This window comes from Pelobates fuscus, chromosome 1 (assembly GCF_036172605.1).
Source record: "Pelobates fuscus isolate aPelFus1 chromosome 1, aPelFus1.pri, whole genome shotgun sequence".
Classification (NCBI taxonomy): Eukaryota; Metazoa; Chordata; class Amphibia; order Anura; family Pelobatidae; genus Pelobates; species Pelobates fuscus.
The window spans coordinates 432,657,375-432,672,427 of NC_086317.1; the positions used below are offsets into that span (position 1 = coordinate 432,657,375).

General features: G+C 38.9%; 1 protein-coding gene across 1 annotated transcript in view; it reads right to left on the reverse strand.

Moving 5' to 3' along the window:
• The window catches only part of RXFP2 (relaxin family peptide receptor 2), a 318,798-nt gene that overhangs the window by 75,613 nt on the left and 228,132 nt on the right, over positions 1-15,053 (reverse strand). The gene's annotated exons all lie outside the window — the stretch shown is intronic.

Sequence of the window (15,053 nt, forward strand, 5' to 3'; positions counted from 1 at the left end):
GAACTACAACTCCCATGATTCTCAGCATATCTATTTCATTCATAGAATCATGGGAGTTGTAGTTCAGCAACATCTGGAGTTTGGGGAAGCCTGGTTTGGAGGAAAGACGAGACAGGGGGGGATATGATGGAAACATTTAAATACGTAAAGGGAAGCAACACAGTAAAGGAGGAGACTATATTTAAAAGAAGAAAAACTACCACAACAAGAGGGCATTGTCTTAAATTAGAGGGACAAAGGTTTAAATATATCAGGAAGTATTACTTTACTGAGAGGGTAGTGGATGCATGGAATAGCAGTAAAGGAGTTTAAGCATGCGTGGGATAGGCATAAGGCTATCCTAGCTATAAGATAAGGCCAAGGACTAATGAAAGTATTTAGAAAATTGGGCAGACTAGATGGGCCGAATGGCTCTTATCTGCTGTCACATTCTTTTTCTATGTATGCAGATAGACATTATATGATGTGCTCAATATCACACAGATATTGCACTTTGGAAGGGAGTGGGATCCCTTCTAATTATCCCACAGGCGTCAGGACTGAGCCATTTCCAATTGGCTCCCTCCTTGTGAGTACTGAGCTATACACTGTATGTTGAAGTTGTATTTTACAGTACAATATTGCACTAGGTATCTGTACGTTTATATCTCCACAGTTACTTCATCGACCTCAATATCACTGTATCTAATCTTGAACCACAACATTCCACCCACTGTATGTATATGATTTGCTGTGATTTTTAGTGTGGATAGAGAGGTTACCACACGGGTGTTTTGAGCGTTGTTGGTTTATATTTGGGTAACACGCTGTGACTCTGTACTTTTATTTGTATATTGTATTGATATCCTCTCACAGAGTTAAGCGTCCCCTAGTTTATTTCAAAATGACATTTTTGGAAAACAGGAACTACCGTATTGAGAATATAGACATGTGTTTTATAGGGGGGAAAGACAGTACCCCGGCACAAGATTATAATAATGTTTATAAGAGTAAATATAATCTAGAAAAAACATTAATAAAGGAGATGAAAACCAAATGGGAGATTGCAACATTAAACAAATACGTTAACGAAATAATAACCCCGAGAGGGCTCAGATTTACGAAAGAACCTACCTCAGACAGAGACGACCCTCACTTTATGACAGGTTGGAACCAAATGTTGGACGGTTTTTCCTTTAGCCTTATGGGCTACATTGTAGCCAGGAGGGAGGAAAACCTGCCCAAACTCAATGAGGATATTATTAAGTGGAAAGAGAGCCTCATTGAGAACACCAGCCCCGAAGTCTTCAATAATATAATTAAGGACATCAGAACGAAAGTAGATAAAGTGGAAAATATGGTGATAGAAACCAAAAAAAGAAAATATCTCAGGGATGTGAACGATTATAAAACAGGAAACGTAAGAAAACAAAATGGAAATGGAAAACCAAGGGAAGTGAGCCCTTACAAGAATAGGAACGACAGAAAGAGAGGATATTCGGGGTATGACAATCACAAAAGACTAGGCAATTACAGAGGAAGATCCCCATCAAAGAGATCAGGAAACCATAGAGAGAGATCCCAACCAAAATATCAAAGCACTCGGTGGGAACCCGACACACAAGGACAACGTCGCCAGACATACCGGGAACAAAATACCCAAGGACCAAGAAAGCACACTTCGAATGAAGATAGAAGAAGTTATAGTTCAGTGGTCAAAAATGGAACACCAAGGAAATCTACTGAAAATGGAGCAGTAAAGAAACCAACAGAAAGTAGGAGGAACAGGGACTCAGGAATAACAAACACTGTTGAATCACACACACAATTAAGGCAAGACACAACAACAATGAGAACAGCATCTTCGTCCTCCCTGTTTTTTCGGAAGGACCCAACCAACAACAGATTACAGTGGTCCCAGAAGACTCTTCCCCAAGAATCCCCTGGGAAGAGACAAAGGAGCATAGAAGAAGAAGAAGAAGAGCAAGAACATTACAGGGAGAAAAGAAACAGGAAACGGATGTAAAGGGCATTTTTAATTTGACACAGAAGGATCTTACAGTGGAACAAACACTGGTTTTAAAAAAAGGCTTGAAGTTTGCACCCACAGCAGATTTTAATTCTTTTGATTTTTTTATTGATCTTAACCATTTTATTAGGAAGTTATCCTTGAAGAAATTCTTCTACGATAAAAGGGAAGTGCCAACTACTATACAAGACGACACCTTCATACACTCTGACCTCAAAAACAAGTCCACATTTTTTCCGAGACACATGATCTCGGATCAAATGAAGGCCTTTGAGATCATGGTCATGAAAGATATTAATAAGATTAAGAAAATTACCCCTTATCAACAAAACATATCCCGGAAAGAACAAAAAACTATCAAAGAGATGAGCAAAAATAAGGACATCGTAATAAAACCGGCGGACAAGGGGGGAGGGATCGTCATCTTTAACAAAGAGCATTACATCAAAGAAGCGGACAGAATTCTGTTGGACCCACTGACGTATCGACAGCTACCATCAAATCCTATGAGTGAAATACAAAAAAAGTTCGAGAAATACATCCTCAAAGGGAAAGAATTGGAGATTATCAATGAAAAAGAAGCTGATTACCTGTCGATAAATTATCCCAAAGTTCCGGTATTCTATCATCTACCGAAGGTGCATAAAGATCAGCACAATCCACCAGGCAGGCCGATCATATCGGGTATTGACTCGGTATCCACACGGGTATCCGAATACATCGATATCATGTTGCAACCTTTAGTAGTGAAAACGCCATATTACCTGAAGGACACCATTAACATGCTGCAAATATTAGAACAGACGGAGTGGCAAGAAGGGAATTTCCTAGTCACGTGTGACGTCAGCTCATTGTACAGTGCCATCCCCCACAATAAAGGAATAGAAGCAGCCAAATACTTTTTAGAGAAGTCATCTTTTAAAAAGGAACAAATAGAGTTCATTTTAGAAGGGATTTTATTAATTTTAACCAACAATTTTTTCTGGTTTCAAGACTGTTTTTACTTACAGATCTGCGGTACAGCGATGGGCACCAAGTTCGCCCCCAGTTACGCAAACTTGTTCATGGCATACTGGGAAGAATCTTTTATTTCTAGTGGCCATGAATGGAGGGCGAACTTGGTGTCCTACCGCAGGTACATAGATGACATATTTTTTATCTGGACAGGCAGTAGTTATGAATTAACCAAGTTTTTAGAATTCCTTAATACCAATGATTGGGGCGTTAAACTATCTAGTGATGTGAGTAACAATAACATTAATTTTCTAGATTTAAATATTTACATCAAAGAATCACGTATTTTTACCAGGAACTACTTCAAACCGGTGGACTCCAATAGTTACATCAACAGAGATAGCTGCCACCATAAGCCCTGGCTAACCAATGCCCCCAAAGGACAGTTCAAAAGAATCCGGAGGAACTGTAGAGAGGAAACGGAGTATACCAAACAGGCCGAGTACATAAAACAACAGTTCATAGAGAAAGGGTATAATGAGGACACCCTAAAGAAAGACATGGAAGAAGTTAGACTCCTGGAAAGAAACCAACTTTTAAAATACAAACCCAAAATAAAGACACGCAATTACGAAGGGGTCCCTTTTATTAGTAAATATAATGGAAATGCTAGAAAAGTACAGAAAGCCATCAATAAACATTGGCACATCCTGAAGGACGACCCCATACTTAAGGATATTTTACCCCCCAAACCAAAAATGATTTTTAGAGGCACCAGCAACTTAAGAAATACGCTGGTTAGAAGCAATTTAGAAACCACAGTACCTAAGCACTTTATTAACGACCTGATAGGATTTTATGGGTGTGGAGAGTGCCTACCATGTAGAGGCACCAAAAACAGTAAAAGACACTTCATAGACATAAGTGCAATAATAGGTCGCCCGTATAAAATTAAAGACCACCTTACATGCCATTCGAAGGGAATTATCTATGTACTTAAATGCCCATGCAATCTCCTATATATAGGAGGAACTATACGACCCCTAAATGTACGGATTGCAGAACATGTCCGCAACATAAAAAAAGGTCTGGAAACGCACTCTGTCTCCCAACACCTTAAGACTCGACATAACCAGGACCCTACAGGACTATTCTTTTGTGCAATTAAATTAGTTAAAAAGGATTGGAGGGGAGGTAATTATATTAATAAATTAGGCAAAGAAGAGATGAAATTCATTTTTAATTTCAACACCCTCATACCCAACGGCCTCAATGCAGACTTTGAAATATGCCATTTCTTATAACATGTATGGAAAAGTTATTTTAAACTAAGTTTCTGTTTATAACTTTTTAATATCAATTTTTTTTTCTCGATTTTTATTTCTTTTTATTCTGTTTTATAATTATTTATGCCTTAAATTCTGTTTAGAAACTATATATTCCAATTGATGTTCTAACCACAAATCCCTTACCACAGTATTTAATTTCATACACTTTTAAATGCTGCACGTTCCACCTATGAAAGATGATACTCATAAATCACCTTCTCACCGGGTTTACTGTTTCTTTCATTATCATATTTTCCCAATACTAACTCAATTTATATATTTCTAGCCATTTGGATGGTCTCAATATGAAGATCTGTTATTATTTTTTGCTCTCCTTTCCACTTTACTAAATGGACATCGGATTTGACATGTATATGGGACTTTGTCAAAGAACAATAAAGTTATTGACGATTTGGAACGCATATGCGTTCCAACAACAGGACCGCGGACCGGAAGTACGTCATCGACACGCGACCGGAAGTGGAGATACCGGCGCGAACCCGGAAATGAACACCCTCCGAAGTGGGTACATAAACAGAACATCTGAAAGACACCTGTAGCAACTGAGGAAGCCCAGGACTTGGGCGAAACGCGTTTTGCAAGTAATTTCTTTTACCCCACAGTGGACTTATTTACTACAGCACTATTTTAGTGATTTTATCAATTTTGTTTTTGTTTTGCTTTTATTTTATTTGCACTTTGCTGTGCTGCATATCCACTTTTATCTTACCAATAAAAGGACTTAGTCCCCAATCTCACATTGGTGTGGACATTCCTTTTTTAAAGACACAGAAAAGCACCTGCACTTTGGAAGGGAGTGGGATCCCTTCTAATTATCCCACAGGCGTCAGGACTGAGCCATTTCCAATTGGCTCCCTCCTTGTGAGTACTGAGCTATACACTGTATGTTGAAGTTGTATTTTACAGTACAATATTGCACTAGGTATCTGTATGTTTATATCTCCACAGTTACTTCATCGACCTCAATATCACTGTATCTAATCTTGAACCACAACATTCCACCCACTGTATGTATACAATATCACACAGAATTCACTTTATAATATTTCTGCTCATATTTTAGGCAAGATAACCAAGCCAAAAAATTTCCCAGCTATGTTTGTTGTTTTCATAACTCCCAACTGTCCTAGTTTTAGTTTACAGTCCTGATTTTGGGACCATGCCCTACCAATTTGGTTAAGATCTCTGGAGTCTGGGGAATGTGGAGACACATTAAGAAAATGCACATTGAATGAGTGAAAAAATTAAAAAAAGAGTGCTGTGCTCGGACATTTACATACGAGAACCCTTCAGCAGTGCTACTCTCATGGACAACCCTTGGGAGAAGTGTACCCTCTGTCACTTAGTGTGCACATACTCCAGACTAACATGTCTCATTTTTGGAGAGTGTATATCCTCAGTGATGCAATTTTGTTTAACAACATTACGCCATGTTGGCGCCACTTCCTCCTGTCTGCATACATTTCAATGAGGAGAGCTTGGTTATTTTGACAAGAAATTCTCTTTTTATGTGGGAAAGTTCTACTGATTCCAAAAAAACGCCATAATGCTTAGGTTGGTGTTGCCGTTCTTTACACACTTCATTCACACAAGCCAAGCCATGTGCTGCCTACCTCACTCAGCAATTCATTCAACTGCTTAAATGATAATTCTCAGAGAGATCCCAAGACATGGTCAGTATTGTATTGTGCCCTTTGAGGGAGTACCCCATACCTCCCAAGTGTCCCTATTTAGGAGGGACAGTCCCTATTTTGTGCCAAATCCATCTATCCTTCCTTTCTATCCTAATGTTCCTCTTTTGTAGGCGCCCCATATTATTAATGTATCTGAGTGTATAACAGAACTCCCTAGCAATAATACTCCCAGTAATGTGCCTTTAAAGTACAATAAAAGTGTTTAGAAATCAGTCTGTGATTAGACAGTTTGTTCGCGTTTAAAGTTACACTTTAGTTAAATAAACTGTTATTTAGTAAGTCCCCTAAAATTTCTCAGAACAGCCTGGCCCTGGTCCCTCTTTGTCCATTTAAAATGTTGAAAGGTATGGTACATTGTTTGCTAACTGTGAAGGCCACCATATATCAGTATGGTTATAGGGGAGAAGATGGTAATATGTATAGGTGGAAAAGGTTAAAACATTGTGCTAGTAATCTGGCTTGGTGGGAGGCAATATGTGAAGAAATGATAGGTTATGGGTTTGAGATATACATTTTATGTAAGGGAGAGAACGTGAAGTATATGATTTGCTTGGCAAAAATTGCCCAAGTCTTGGTTCTGGTTTGCAAGAATATGACACTGGGGTGCTGATGAAAGGGTGATGCTAATATGTGCAAAATATGTTTTCAATTATAGCATTACTATTAAACTGGGGATATTTTACACGATACCTCTATGTAAAGGTATATTGTAATGCTTACATGTATTTAAATGGAAAACAACTGCAGATCTCTTTTGGATTGATGACTAGGATACTAGAGGATAACACAGGTACTGTATCTTTAATTACGTATAACACAGGTACTGTATCTTTAAGTACTTAGCTGTTAGTTAAACGGAGTAAGCAGCTTCTGGTATGCATGCAGTATAGAACACAGGAGTTTGCAAGTTCATGGAAATGAAGCAAAATAAGAAATGAAAGTTGCAGCAGGAATAAGTTTTGGAGTTCGAGGTAATCAGGCTTGAGAGCAGGCTGTAGCAGGAATGATTAGCAGGCTTGAGAGCAGGCTGCAGCAGGGACGATTAGCAGGCTTGAGAGCAGGTAGTCTCCTATTATGGAGTAAAAATATGCCTTAGCTCTTAATGGAGAACGATCAGGTTTCCATAAGTTCTCCTCCGGGGAGGGAAGATGTTAAGCAGGATGAGGAAGGTCAAGTTACTATCCGTGGTTGAGAAGAGGAGAAGGAGGGTCGATAGTTTCCCAGTCCGGTTCGGTGCACAAAGAAGGTTAGAGGAATCTTGCTAGCCGGGTTGATTTCGCGGTAACGCTTTTCAATAATCCAGCGTCTTGAATCTGGCGCGGTCTCATTATGTAGCGTGGGGAGACCGCGTCAGAGAAGGGTGTGTGGCTAAGCTCCGTCAACCCGGAAGAGACAATGTAATCCTGGTAGTTAAGGCATGACAGAACCCTCCCTGTAAGGAGCACCCAGAGGGTGCTATCAACATGGTTTAGATGGATAGCGTTTGTGGAATGCGGTAATTAACCTGTTTGCACGGACCATAGAAGAGTTTTCCCAAGTGTCCTCATCGATTCTGTAACCTTTCCACCTAATGAGGTACTGCAGGGAGCCACAATGGATCCGCGAATCTAGAATCTTTTGGATCTCGTATTCCTCTTCACCTTGTACCAAAATAGGATCAGGAGTAGTGAGTGCATCCCTATGGAAAGGGTCAGGAAGATGAGGTTTGAGCAAGGAAACATGGAAGACAGGGTGAAGTTTCAAAGTAGGTGGAAGCTTCAATTTTACAACGTTACGGTTGATGATTGACAATATTCGAAAAGGACCAAGAAAGAGGGAACTCAGTTTCTTTGAAGGATGGTTGGTGGACATGTTTCTCGAGGAGAGCCAGACAAGATCACCAACTTTATAAGCTGGAGGAGGTTGCCTCTTAGTATCAAAAAACTTATTTTGATTAGACGATGCGAGGTTAAGATTTTCATGCAATTTCAGAAACAGGGAAGACATGTAAGAAATTTGATTTGAAACGGTGGGGTTAGATGAAGGAATGGTATGAGAAGGAAACCAAGAGGGATGAAACCCATAATTTGAGAAGAAGGGAGTCATTCTACTACTGGTATGAACTGAGTTGTTATATGCAAATTCGGCCATAGGCAACCATGTGATCCAATCATCTTGTAGGTGGGAACAATAACATCGTAAATATTGCTCTAAACATTGGTTAACTCTTTCAGTTTGCCCATTGGTTTGGGGATGATAAGCTGAAGATAGTATGCGTTGAATATGAAGAGAAGAACATAATGCGTTCCAGAATTTGGAGGTGAACTGGGTTCCTCGATCTGATATGATTTCATCAGGAAGTCCATGAAGTTTCACTATATTATCGAGGAATATTTTTGAAAGTTCAGATGAGGGTAATTTCTTCAAGGGGATAAAATGGGACATTTTCGTGAAGCGGTCCACTACTACTAAAATGGTGGTATGATGTTGAGAAGGAGGGAGTTCTACCAAGAAGTCCATAGAAATGGATTGCCAAGGCCTTTCTGGAATCAGTAGATTCAATAATTGACCAAATGGTTGATGATGTTCAGACTTGGATCTTTGGCAGGTTGAACAAGTTTTGACATAGGATTCGATGGTGTTGTCCTGGCGAGGCCACCAATAATATCTCTTGGATAATTCTAGGGTCTTTTTTTTATTCCTGGATGACTGGCCAAAGGAGAATCATGAATTAATTTGAGTACTTTATTTCTGAATATAGGAGGAATGTAAAATCTGTTATTGAAATAATAGAGACCATTTTTCTTTGAAAGCTTGGTTGACTTGGGAAGTTCAAGCGCATCTTCGCTTAGACCTTTTATGTCATCTATAAGGGACGTTAGGATTCCAATGACTGTATGAGGAGGAGTTCCAGTTACAGAAGGATCTCTCAATTCAAGATCTTGGTGAATTCTGGAAAGGGCATCCGCCTTTTTGTTTCTGGATCCGGGTCTAAAAACAATTTGAAAATTAAACCGAGAGAAGAAGAGATTCCATCTTACTTGCCTAGCAGAGAGAGTTTTGTTGGAGTGAAGATATTCAAGGTTTTTATGGTCAGTATATACCATTATAGGAGTAAGTGTTCCTTCAAGAAGATGTCGCCAGGTTTCTAAGGCTGCTTTTATACTCAGTAATTATTTTTCTCCAATAGGGTAGTTTTTCTCAGCAGGAGACATGGATCGTGAGAAGAAGACAACTGGATGAAGAGGATCTTGAGGTGTTTTGTGTTGAGAGGACAGCTCCGATGGCTGTCTCTGAAGCATCGGTTTCCAGGACATAGAGAAATGTGGGGTTTGGAAGTTGAAGAATAGGAGCAGTTGTAAATCTTCTTTTTAATTCACCGAAGGCTTCTTGAGCCTTTTCATTCCAAGTGAAAGGATGCTTTTTGCTGTTAAGTAGATTAAGTGAATGAGCTACGTCGGAGTAATTTCTAATACATTTTCTATAGAAGTTGGCAAACCCCAGAAAACGTTGTAATTCTTTTACGTTAGAAGGAGTGGGCCAGTTGAGGATACAGTTGATTTTGGAACTATCCATGCTTATCAAATGAGGTGTGATAACATATCCTAAAAAGGTAATTTCATTAACATTGAAAATACATTTTTCTGGTTTAGCGTATAATTTGTGAGTTCTGGATAACACCCATCTCACGTGTTTTTTGTGTTCCTCAGGATTGTTAGAGTATATAAGAATGTCATCTAAATAAATGATAACACAAACATCTATAAGATCCCTGAAGATGTCATTTATAAAGTGTTGAAAGGTTGCGGGGGCGTTGCAGAGGCCGAAAGGCATCACAAGATACTCGTAAAGGCCATATCTGGTCCGGAAAGCAGTTTTCCATTCATCGTTAGCCTTGATTCTAATAAGGTTATATGCCCCACGGAGGTCAAGCTTGGTGTAGATGGTAGCTGTTTTTAACCGTTCAATCAATTCATTTATCAGGGGAAGAAGGTAACGATTTTTAACTGTTATTTTGTTTAAAGCTCTGTAATCTATGATGGGACGTATAGTCTGGTCTTTATTTCTCACAAAAAAACATACTGGATGCAGCAGGTGAGTTGGAGGGTCTAATGAACCCCTTACGGAGGTTTTCATCCAAGTATTCCTTAAGAATTTTTAGTTCTGATTCAGAGAGAGGATATATGTGCCCAAAAGGGATGGGGGCACCAGGTATGAGGTCTATTGGACAATCATAGGGACAATGAGGTGGGAGTGTCTCAGCTTCCTTTTTACTGAATACATCTGAGAACTCAGAATAACAGGAAGGTATAATTGGTTCTTCAATAACCTGAAAGATTGGAATATGTTGTAGGCATGTTTCTTTACAATAAGCAGAACTAAAGGTGAGAGAGAAGGGAGACCAAGTAATTTGTGGGTTGTGGTCCCTTAACCAGTTGATCTCCAGTATAACCGGATAAAGAGGTGATGAGATGACATCAAATATAAGATATTCGGTATGAGTATTGTTAGTGGTCACTCTTAAAGGAATGTTTTTGTTTAGTATAGGGCCCGAGGATATGAGGGAGCCATCAATCACTCTGACAGAAACAGAAGTGCTTTTGCGAACACAAGGAATTTTATTTTTTGTTACAAAGGATGAATCGATGAACACCCCGTTTGCACCAGAATCAATAATGGCTTCAGTCGTAATTCTTTCTTTGTCCCACTGTAATATGAGAGAAATAGAGTAGAATTGAGTGGTTGATTTGGAGGGAAGTGCACTTAGTATAGAAGTGGTATAAGCATGCTTACCGCCTTTTGGACGTTTCAATAAGGGGCATTCTGGGATCACATGATCTTGTGAGGCACAATACATGCAGAGGTTTAGTAGTCGTCTTCTGTTTTTCTCTTCTAGAGTGAGAGGACTTCTTACTACCCCCTATTTCCATAGGTTCTGTTTGTAATGATGGTTTTTCAGGCATTTTTGAAGGACTGAATGTTTTTTTCCATAATGGACTCGAGAGAGCTTTTTCGGCCTTTCTTTCTCTAAGTCTTCTGTCAATGCTGATTGACAGTTGAATCAGGGCATTTAATGTGGTAGGGAGTTCAGTTCTAGAAAGTTCATCTTTTACTGCTTCGGATAACCCAATTCGGAACTGGTTGCGTAGGGTTATGTCATTCCATTGAGTTTCTATTGCCCATCTTTTAAATTCAGCAATGTAGTCTTCGACGGGTCTATGTTTTTGATGTAGGGTTCTAATGGTTAAATCAGCTGTAGATTGTTTGTTGGGATCTTCAAAAAGAAGAGACATGGCTTCAAAAAATGCATCCAATAAATCTAAGATGGGGTCATCGTTTTCCAAAAAGGAATGGGCCCAGGCCATAGGTTCACCTCTTAGAAAGGAGATAACTGAACAAACCTTAGATCTTTCAGTGGGATAAGATCTAGGTTTTAAAGCAATCAATAATTTGCAGGAATTAAGAAACTCCCTGTATTTGGATCGATCTCCAGAAAACTTTTCGGGATTACAGACAGCAGGGTCGCTAGCCGAGTGCATAACAGTATGAGGAGTATGTGTTTGTAAGTCTCTTACATAAGTAAGAATCCGTTCATTTGTAACCTGTAGGTCTTGCATGCCTTGGGCAAGTGTATCGACTCTTTGATTCAACATAGTAAATTTAGAATCGAATCTGCTGGATCCATTACAAAGGCTGGATTATTCTGTAATGCTTACATGTATTTAAATGGAAAACAACTGCAGATCTCTTAGGTTTTGGATTGATGACTAGGATACTAGAGGATAACACAGGTACTGTATCTTTAATTACGTATAACACAGGTACTGTATCTTTAAGTACTTAGCTGTTTGTTAAACGGAGTAAGCAGCTTCTGGTTTGCATGCAGTATAGAACACAGGAGTTTGCAAGTTCATGGAAACGAAGCAAAATAAGAAATGAAAGTTGCAGCAGGAATAAGTTTTGGAGTTCGAGGTAATCAGGCTTGAGAGCAGGCTGTAGCAGGAATGATTAGCAGGCTTGAGAGCATGCTGCAGCAGGGACGATTAGCAGGCTTGAGAGCAGGCTGCAGCAGGGACGATTAGCAGGCTTGAGAGCAGGTAGTCTATTATGGAGTAAAAATATGACTTAGCTCTTAATGGAGAAAGATCAGGTTTCCATAAGTTCTCCTCCGGGGAGGGAAGGTGTTAAGCAGGATGAGGAAGGTCAAGTTACTATCCGTGGTTGAGGAGAGGAGAAGGAGGGTCGATAGTTTTCCAGTCCGGTTCGGTGCACAAAGAAGGTTAGAGGAATCTTGCTAGCCGGGTTGATTTCGCGGTAACGCTTTTCAATAATCCAGCGTCTTGAATCTGGCGCGGTCTCATTATGTAGCGTGGGGAGACCGCTTCAGAGAAGGGGGTGTGGCTAAGCTCCGTCAACCCGGAAGAGACAATGTAATACCGGTAGTTAAGGCATGACATATATATTTTATACTAGTGTACTCAACATATTTGTTGATAAGGAGATCATGATTTGCATGGTTTTCATAAGTAATAAAAATATCTATTATTGTTAATATTCAATTTTAATTGGAATTTACATAGAGCCAGCTTACTCTGCAGCGCTTTACAATATTATAAAGGGGGGAATTTAACAATAAATGGGACAATTACAAAATGTTACAGGAACAATAGGTGGATGAGGACCCTGCTCAAATGAGCTTACAGTCTAGAGGTGGGGGGGGGGGATAAAAACACAACAAGAAAGGCATGAAAGGGGATAGCAACTTAGTAACACGATGAGAAAGTAGCAGAAGTGGAAGGTGACATGTGGCCCTTTAAGAGAGAGCAAGAGACAGGTTTCTGAAATACAAGATACCCTGGGAGGCCGTAATCTTTTCTCAACTGAAAGACTAGGGGAAAGTCTGTTGGGGGTAGGCAGGCTGTTCCAAAGCCATCTGAGAGAAATCGTGCAAGCGCAAGTTCGCAGTAAGGGTGCGAGCAGTGGACAGGAAAAGGTCAATGGCAGTGGAGAGAGACTGGGAAGGGGCATACCTACAAGTTAGTGAAGAAATGTAACAGGGGCTAGAGTTGTTTAGGGCTTTGTATTTAATGGGTTAGTATTTTGAATTGACTCCTACGGGGTACTGGAAGCCAATGTAAAGATTTCCAGAGGGGCGAGGTGTGAGAGGAGGGACAGGAAAGAATGATCAGAATTTATTTCAAACTGTAGCGAGGTAATATGGTTTTTGAGGAGACCAATTCGGAGACAATTACAGTAATCAACGCAAGAAATCACCAGAGCACGAACAAGCACCTTGGCAGCATCTTGCGTAAGAAAGGGGCGGATGCAAAAAATTTTTTAAGATGGAACAGGCAGGATGTGGCAACAGACTGGACATGAGGTGTAAGGACTGGCTGATGCAGGTACCATCAACTTGTAGCAAGAGTGAAAGAGGAGGGTCTAGCATGCCAAAAAGTAATATCAATTTTTGAAAATGTTTATATTTTAGAACAATATATGCAATACAACATCGTTAATAAAAAGTGTATCTCAAAACATATCAATTAACATAGATAACATGTTCAAGAATGTATACAGTATTAACAATATAATTGCAACAATATGATATTTTTTGTTTATATGTGACAATGAACCTTTTTTTGGGGGGATAAAGAAAAATAATTTATATGAACATTAGTATAAGGGGAAGGTAGATTGGGGTAGGAGGTGGTAGGGGGGTTAGAGGTGGATTTGGTACCCTTTTTTGTGTTCTTTTATGATGTATTTGTTTTAATGTTTTTATCATGTTGTGTTGATCTTTTTATAATAATGTTTGGTCTTGCATAGATTTGGTTAACATAATAATGAAAGCTATAAAGGTTATAGATCAGTTAAATGGGATCCAATTATTTACAGTAGAAGAAACAATAAAGAATAAGAAAACAATATATCCGGTACAATAAGTTCCATGTACTCAACCTTTATGAGATGCCAACCTATTTTGTTTGTCGTGCGTTCCCACTTATCCCAAAATGCACTTCGTTTTGCATGTGAAGGAGATGGTGGTCGTTTCGCGAGTTCGTAATTCTTTTTTTCCTCTAACAAATGCAATAATGTCTGGTTTTGATGGGATCTTTGAGGTTTTCCAATATCTTGGCAGTAGTGTGGTGGGTACGATTAGAATATGTGCTATTACAGTCCTTTCCATTTTACAAAAAAAAAAATTGTGAGGAGCTTAAATATTCCAATTTGAGGTGAGAGAGTTGTGATAGTAGGGGCTATAGTTTGGATCAGAGTTAAAATTAAATCCCAAAAGGATTTTAGTTTGGTGCACTGCCACCACATGTGGTACATATCTTTTTTTTCCCGCACCCTCTCCAGTCTCTTCTGAAGAGTCTGCGAAACAAATTTTTAAGTTTACAAAATCATGGGTAGTGTTTGCACTCAATTACTAGGTGGTGCCGGTATTTAGAGGTATTCCCTCTTCTATAACCTCAAAAATTGTAAACATCCAAAAAATAAATAAAATACCGCACTCAAAATTGTAGAATCAGAAGTAAATCGGGTGTAATTTGGTATGCAAAAAATAATTTAATAGAATATATACTTATAATCAAAATTCATATATGTACACACAAACAGCTCTGATGATCTCATTCATTATTTGAAAATTCATCTACTGCACTGAATAATAAATTAAATTTTAGAAATATAGTCTAGAAATCAATTCCTGGAATTCATTAGAGTGTAATCACTGTAATAATGCTAAAGAATGCATAAAGGTCAGTCCTAATCCAAATTCATATATGTACACACAAAAAGCTCCGATGATTTCATTCATTATTTGAAAATTCATCCACTGCACTGAATAATCAAACATTTAATTGTTAAGAATATGGTCTAGAAATCAATTCCTGGAATTCATTAGAGTGAAATCACTGTAATAATACTTGAAAAATTCATAAAGGTCAGTCCATAATCAAATTCATAAATATGACACTCCTATCCCCACATCTAAAGCTATGCATAGCAATTTTTAGTGCAAAGTCCTGATGGATCCATTCTTTGCCAAAATAAATGTATATACAA